This window comes from Arachis ipaensis, chromosome B9, assembly GCF_059453495.1.
Source record: "Arachis ipaensis isolate K30076 ecotype BB chromosome B9, ASM5945349v1, whole genome shotgun sequence".
Classification (NCBI taxonomy): Eukaryota; Viridiplantae; Streptophyta; class Magnoliopsida; order Fabales; family Fabaceae; genus Arachis; species Arachis ipaensis.
Window position 1 is genome coordinate 37,435,020 of NC_142444.1, and position 8,149 is coordinate 37,443,168.

The following is an 8,149-nucleotide window of genomic DNA, read 5'->3' on the forward strand; positions in this document are numbered from 1 at the left end:
TAAGAGGAGTAGAGGTAGATTTTAGTCCTAATTCGATTAGAAAGGTACTCAAAATAAGGCCAAGATCTTTCCCCAAAGCTAGTTATGAAGAAAGGACTAAGGGAGACCAAAGGCATGAAGAAATATTGAATGATATTTGTATCTTGGGGGCTGAATGGTTCCTAGATTCAAATGGAAACCCAAACCAATTGAAAAGAGGGGACTTCATACCAGAGGAAAAGGGATGGCTTGAGATTGTAAGGAGGTCAATCCTCCCTACATCAAACAATTCTGAAGTTATACTGGAGAGAGCAATAATGGTTCATTGTATTATAAAAGGAATAGAAGTGGAGGTAGGAAAGTTCATTGCTGACAACATCCAAGAAATGGCAAAAAAGAACTCCTCTGGATCTTGGATAGTGTTCCATGGGTTACCTAAAACTGGAGGTTGATCTCGAAGAGATCTTCTGGACTGGTCTAGGCTACCATGCCCGACTTGCTGGAGCTGGTGGTGCTGCTGATCCTTGCACACCGGAGGGGGTGGTACCTGCAAGAGACTCCGATGCTTAAGTTAGCTCGGACTTTAGGAACGTTTTTAGTAGAATTGGAATATGAGTTATACCTGCGTGCTCCAGTGTATTTATAGTAGTGTGGAGTGACCTCCCTTGAGATAAGTTTGTTATCTTATCTTATCTTTTGTGGGTGAGATCACCTATCTTTTGGCCAGCCACCTTCAGGTGGGTGGTGCACGGAAATTGTGATTCACACTTTTTACATCTCCGCACAACTAACCAGCAAGTGCACTGGGTCGTCCAAGTAATAAACCTTACGTGAGTAAGGGTCGATCCCATGGAGATTGTCAGCTTGAAGCAAGCTATGGTCATCTTGTAAATCTCAGTCAGGCGGATTCAAATGGTTATGAGGTTTTGATAATTAAAAGATAAATTAAACATAAAATAAAATAAAGTTACTTATGTAATTCATTGGTGGAAATTTCAGATAAGGGTCTGAAGATGCTTTGTTGCTTCTGAACCTCTGCTTTCCTATTGCCTTCTTCTAATCATACGTGCTCCTTTCCATGGCAAGCTATAAGATCCTCTCAGTGAAAATGGTCCTCTACGGTTTCTGCACGGCTAATCAACTGTCGGATTTCTCGTCACGGATGAAAAATACCAGGTACAGCTACCGCATTGCTAATCATCTGTCGGTTCCTACTAGCGTCGGAATACAATCCATTGATCCTTTTGCACACTGTCACTGCGCCCAACATTCGCAGGTTTGAAGCTCGTAACAATCATCCCTTCCCGGATCCTACTCAGAATACCACAGACAAGGTTTAGACTTTCCGGATCCCAGGAATGGTTGCCCATTTGGTTCGAGCCTAGACCACGAAGATACTAATCTCACTGACTCGATTCGTGTATTAGATATCCAAGAGAATATACTCCAGCTGTCGTCCAATGACTACGTTGAACATCATGTAGACCGCTTTGTGGTTGTCAGCCACGCGGATCTTGGCTAAGCGAGTAACGAAGATTGGGTGATTGTCACGGTCACCCCTTCATTCTAACTTAACTGAATTAAGTACGAGGGTATATCTTGGAGAAGAAGTAGGCGTAAATTGAAAGAAAAACAATAGTACTTGCATTAATTCATGAAGAACAGCAGAGCTCCACACCTTAATCTATGGGGTGTAGAATCTCCACCGTTGAAAATACATAAGTGAAAAAGGTCTAGGCATGGTCGTGAGGCCAGCCTCCAAACGTGTACATAAGATGAAAAAGTATGATCAAAGATCAAAAGTGATCAAAGATCTAAAATGAATCTCTAAAAGTAGTTTTTATACTAGACTAGTAGCCTAGGGTTACAGAAAATGACTATTTAAGTGCAGATAGTGCAGAAATTCACTTCCGGAGCCCACTTGGTGTGTGCTTGGGCTGAGCATTGAAGCTTTCACGTGCATACGCTGTTCCTGGAGTTAAACGCCAGCTTTGGTGCCAGTTTGGGCGTTTAACTCCAATTCCGGTGCCAGTTTGGGCGTTTTACGCCAAGATGTTTTAGGCTGTCTTTGAACGCCAGTTTGGGCCATCAATTCTCGGGCAAAGTATGAACTATTATACATTGATGGAAAGCCCAAGATGTCTGCTTTTCAACGCAATTAATAGTGAGCCAATTGGGCTTTTGTAGCTCTATAAAATCAACTTCGAGTGCAAGAGGGTCAGAATCCAACAACATCTGCAGTCCTTTTTCAGCCTCTGAATCAGATTTTTGCTCAGGTCCCTCAATTTCAGCCAGAAAATACCTGAAATTATAGAAAAACACACAAACTCATAGTAAATTCCAGAAATTTGATTTTTTCATAAAAACTAATAAAAATATAATAAAAAGTAACTAAAACATACTAAAAACTATGTAAAAACAATGCCAAAAAGGGTATAAATTATCCGCTCATCACAACACCAAACTTAAATTGTTGCTTGTCCCCAAGCAAATAAAAACAAAATAGGATAAAAAGAAGAGAATATACAATAAATTCCAAACTTATCAATGAACTTAGTTCCAATTAGATGAGCGGGACTTGTAGCCTTTTTGCTTCTGAACAGTTTTGGCATCTCACTTTATCCTTTGAAGTTTAGAATGATTGGCATCCATAGGAACTCAGAATTCAGATAGTGTTATTGATTCTCCTAGTTCAGTATGTTGATTCTTGAACACAGCTTACTTTATGAGTCTTGGACGTGACCCTAAGCATTTTGTTTTCCAGTATTACCACCGGATACATAAATGCCACAGACACATAACTGGGTGAACCTTTTCAGATTATGACTCAGCTTTGCTAGAGTCCCCAGTTAGAGGTGTCCAGAGCTCTTAAGCACACTCTTTTTGCTTTGGACCACGACTTTAACTGCTCAGTCTCAAGGTTTTCACTTGACACCTTCATGCCACAAGCACATGGTTAGGGACTGCTTGGTTTAGCCGCTTAGGCCAGGATTTTATTCCTTTGGGCCCTCCTATCCATTAATGCTCAAAGTCTTGGATCCTTTTTACCTTTGCCTTTTAGTTTAAAGGGCTATTGGCATTTTTTGCTTGCTTTTTCTTTTTCTTTCTTTTTTTTCGCCCTTTTTTTCTCTTTTTTTTCGCAAGCTTTGTCCATTCACTGCTTTTTCTTGCTTCAAGAATCAATTTTATAATTTTTCAGATTATCAATAACATTTCTCTTTTTCTTTATTCTTTTAAGAGCCAACAGTTTTAACATTCATAAACAACAAGTTCAAAAATATGCACTGTTCAAGCATTCATTCAGAAGACAAAAAGTATTGCCACCACATCAAAATAATTAAGCTAATTTCAAGATAAAATTTGAAATCCATGTACTTCTTATTCTTTTGCAATTAAAAACATTTTTCATTTAAGAAAGGTGAAGGATTCATAGGACATTCATAGCTTTAAGACATAGACATTAGACACTAATGATCATGTAATAAAGACACAAACATAGACAAAACGTAAAGCATAATTTTCGAAAGACAGAGAAATAAAAACAAGGAAATTAAAGAACGGGTCCACCTTAGTGATGGCGGCTAGTTCTTCCTCTTGAAGATCTTATGAAGTGCTTGAGCTCCTCTATGTCTATTCCTTGCCTTTGTTGCTCCTCCCTCATGGCTCTTTGGTCCCCTCTAATTTCATTGAGGATAATGGAGTGCTCTTGGTGCTCCATCCTTAGTTGCCCCATGTTGGAATTCAATTCTCCAAAGGAGGTGTTGATTTACTCCCAATAGTTTTGTGGAGAAAAGTGCATCCCTTAAGGTATCTCAGGGATTTCTTGATGAGGAACTTCCTCATGCTTTTGTTGAGGTCCATGAGTGGGATCTCTTGTTTGCTCCATCTTCTTCTTAGTGATGGGCTTGTCTCCTTCAATGAGGATGTCTTCCTCTATGACAATTCCAGCTGAATTGCATAGGGTACAGATGAGATGAGGGAAGGCTAGCTGTGCCAAGGTAGAGGGCTTGTCCGCCACTTTGTAGAGTTCTAGGGATATAATCTCATAAACTTCTACTTCTTCTCCAATCACGATGCTATGGATCATGATAGTCCGGTGACGTTGGGATTTTTTGCCAGTAAAGAATTTCATAAAAACAGTCGCGTTGTAGATATAGTCTCTAAACTGACAGAAATCTCTTCGTACAAAAGTTTTGGTTGTCACAAGTAACAAACTCCTTTGAAATTGATAACCGAGTATTTAAACCTCGGGTCGTCTTCTCAAGGAATTGCAGGGAGGTATGTTCTTATTATTGGTTATGAGTTGTAAATTGGGGTTTATTAGGAGGTAAGGAGGGAATATGTTGAATGACAAGTAAAATAAAATAATAACAATAAAATTTCATGGCAAGGTATGAGAACTGGAAGGCCTATCCTTGTCAATTGCGATGAGAATTGGGTTTTAATCCCACTTTGTTAACCTCTAACTATGAAGGTAAATCAAGTGGATCAATTAGCTTAATCCTCAGGTCCTAGTCAATTCCTATGGAAAGACTAGAGTTATTGGAGCAACTCCCAATTTCAACCACTACTTTATTTGACAGCTCAAGCGTTACCAATAAATCAACCAAAGCCAAAAGAGAAAAATCTAAATTATTTAAATAAAGGAAAGCAATCATAGATCTGAAAATACCTCAAATTAGCACTAATAAAGATATCAAATGTAACATGGAAGAGTTCATAAATTAAATTAGAAAAAAAAAGGAACATTGAACCTGTGATCGCAAAAGATGAAATAATTATGAAGTGAAAAGAATCCTAATTCTAAATCCTAAGAGAGAGGGGAGAACATCTCTCTCTAAAAACTACATCTACTCCTAAAATTGTGAATTATGAAAGCCTATTTTTGAATGGATGCATTCCCCCACTTTATAGCCTCTAATCTGTGTTTTCTGGGCCGCAAATTGGGTCAGAAATAGCCCAGAATTCGCTGGTTGCGAATTCAAATGCGCTGATTTCTGTCACTGCGACGTGGCCGCATGGATCACGCGGTCGCGTCACCTAGCATCAGAGGAACCATAGCATATTATATATCAAATCGAAGCCCCAGACGTTAGCTTTCCAACGCAACTAGAACCGCGTCGTTTGGACCTCTGTAGCTAAAGTTATAGCCGTTTGAGTGCGAAGAGGTCAGGCTGGACAGCTTAGCAACTTCTTCATCTTCTTGTATTCCTTCCACTTTTGCATGCTTCCTTTCCATCCTCCAAGTCATTCCTGTCCTGTAATCTCTGAAATCGCTTAACACATATATCAAGACATCTAATGGTAATAAGGGAGGATTATTATTTGGTAATTTAAACCCCAAGAAGCATGTTTTCAATCAAAGCACATAATTAGGAAGGCAAATGTAAAACCATGCAAATAGTATGAATAAGTGGGTAAAGAGTAGATAAAAACCACTCAATTGAGCACAAGATAAACCATAAAATAGTGGTTTATCAATCTCCCCACACTTAAACAATAGCATGTCCTCATGCTAAGCTCAAGAGAAGCTATAAAGATGAAGAGGGATGGTAGAATGTATGAAATGCAACCTATGAATGTAACTACATGCAAAATGTTTCTACCTACTTAGTTAAAAGTAAACAAATCTTTCAAGAGGAAATATGAACTGGATTTCACTAATTCAAAATCATGAAAATGAAGTACAAATAGACTTGCAAGAAGAAAATAGCTCATGAAAGCAGGGAACAAGGAATTGAGCATCGAACCCTCACTGGTAGTGTATACACTCTAATCACTCAAGTGTTTTTAGGTTCTATTCTCTCAATTCTCTACTAACCTTGCTTTCTAAGGCTTGCTCTTCATCTAACAATCAACACAAATTTAATGCACAGATACATATATCAGGAGGTCTTTTAAGGGTTGTAATGGGGTTAGGGTCAAGGTAGGATTGTATTTGGCCAAGTAGACTAAAATCTGAATCCTTAATTAACTTAACCTTTCCACCTAACTTAAACAATCCATGTAATCATAATACAGAAACCCAACTGTCCATTAACCATGTTTTCCATGTATTCATGCATTCAAATTTCAAGTACAGTACATATGCATTGCTTTCAACACTTAACTTTGGGGCATTTTGTCCCCTTTTTCTTATTTGCTCTTTTTCTTTTCTTTTTCTCACACTTTTTTTTTTCTTAATAAATTTTTTTTCATCATTTTTTTTTCAATGAATATGATTAAATTATTGAATGCATGAATCATGTTCTCAACATTTTTTTTTCACATTTTCAGAAAATTCTAACATACTCAATTCTCAAACCAAATGTTTCCAAACCCACTTTTCCCCACACTTAATTCATGAGTACTCTCACTAGTCTAAGCTAACCAAGGATTCAAATTAAGGACATTATTGTTTTTCGCTTAGAGTTAATGATGTGCTAAAGTAAAGAACAAAGGGGTATAATAGGCTCAAATTGGTTTGCAAGGGATAATGAAGGGTTAAGGCCATATGGGTATGTAAGCTCAGTGAAACAAAGGCCTCAATCATATAAGTGCATGCATACATCAAACCATGGAAATATAGAATTAAGCAAGACAAAGATCACAATTTTAGAGAGAAAAACACACACCAAAAATAAAATATTGGTTGATAAAATGCAACCAATTAAATAGGCTCAAAAAATCTCACTGGTTTTGTGTGTTCGAGCTCTAAACCATGTTCCAGTATAATATTTCTTCAAACAAGTGTAACAAAAAATTTTATTCAAATTAGTGAAATGTTATAAAAAGTTTCTTGAAAAAGAAAATATTACTTTAACCAAGTGGTAAAATATGCAAAAATCAAACAAATATGCAATCAATCATGTAAATGCAACAATGAACAAACAAATAAAATAAAAATTTTGGTGTTGAGTCAGGAAATAACTAACCCATGGAGATCGGTATCGACCTCCCCACACTTAAAGATTGCACCGTCCTCGGTGCATGCTGAGATGTGCAGGTGGACGGGTTGTTTCAACTGTTGCTTTTCTTTAAGGATTGTGCAGATGGACTTGTTTGTCTCCCTTTTAGAAATTTCTCCTTTTTGCCGCCTTTGGTGGCCAGCCTGAAAGAAGAGGAAAAGAAGAACAGTAACCCAGAAATAAAGATAAGAAACAATTTAAAAACATGGGTTTTTTAATGCCAAAGAATGAGGGTCTCAATTACATGGTAGCTACAACATGCAAGTGAGAAAACAATAGAAGCACATGGCATACCAGTGGTGCAAAAATTTGTAACAATGGAGAAGAGAATGGGGAAGGAGAGATAATATAAATTCATGTCAATGTAAGAGTAATATAGATATAAAAGATTGGCATTGATTTAAATAATATTACTCAATAAGAATGAAACAGGTCACTAAGCACCAAGAAAATACCAGAAAAGATGTAACAGTTGAATAAGAACAATTGAACACCAATAATAATTTTATAAAAATATAAAATGAATGAAAGTATGCAAATAAATTAAATAAAATAGAATGGAAGTGAGAGAAAATAAGAAAGGAAGAAGAAAGAATTAAGAAAAGATAAGAAGAATAAGGATCCGGAGAAGAAAAGATAAGAAAATTGGCACTAATCTGGATAGGTTGTGCGACGATGGCGACGCGGTCGCGCAGGTGACGCGGTCCCGTGGTGCGCAAATAACGTTAGGTGACGCGGACGCATGGGACACGCGATCGCGTGACTTGATTTGTGCTGGTGGCGCGAGTGCAGCCTCGCGGTCTCACAACTCTCTGTTCAAAACTTAGTATTGCCAAAATTCTGGGTGACGCGATCGCGTGGGGGACACGATCGCATGAGTGGCCATCATGGGGATATGACGCGGACGCATGGGGCATGCGTTCGCGTGGTGAGGCTTGGGCTTCCAGCACGATTCCAACCCAACTCCAGCTCAACTTTCGGCCATGCACCCGGTTGACGTCGATTTTCAGGTCACACGGCCGCGTGGGTGACGCTGTCGCGTGGGAGGCCATTATTTCCATATGACGCGGTCGCGTCAGTGACGCGGTCGCGTGGGGTGATTTGTGCCATTGGCACGCCTCCAACGCTGCTCCTGCGAAACTCTCTGTTCATATTAATATTGTCTCCCATCTCCTTGCGACGCGGACACGTCGCTGATGCGGTCGTGTCGCGTGCTCGCTTTT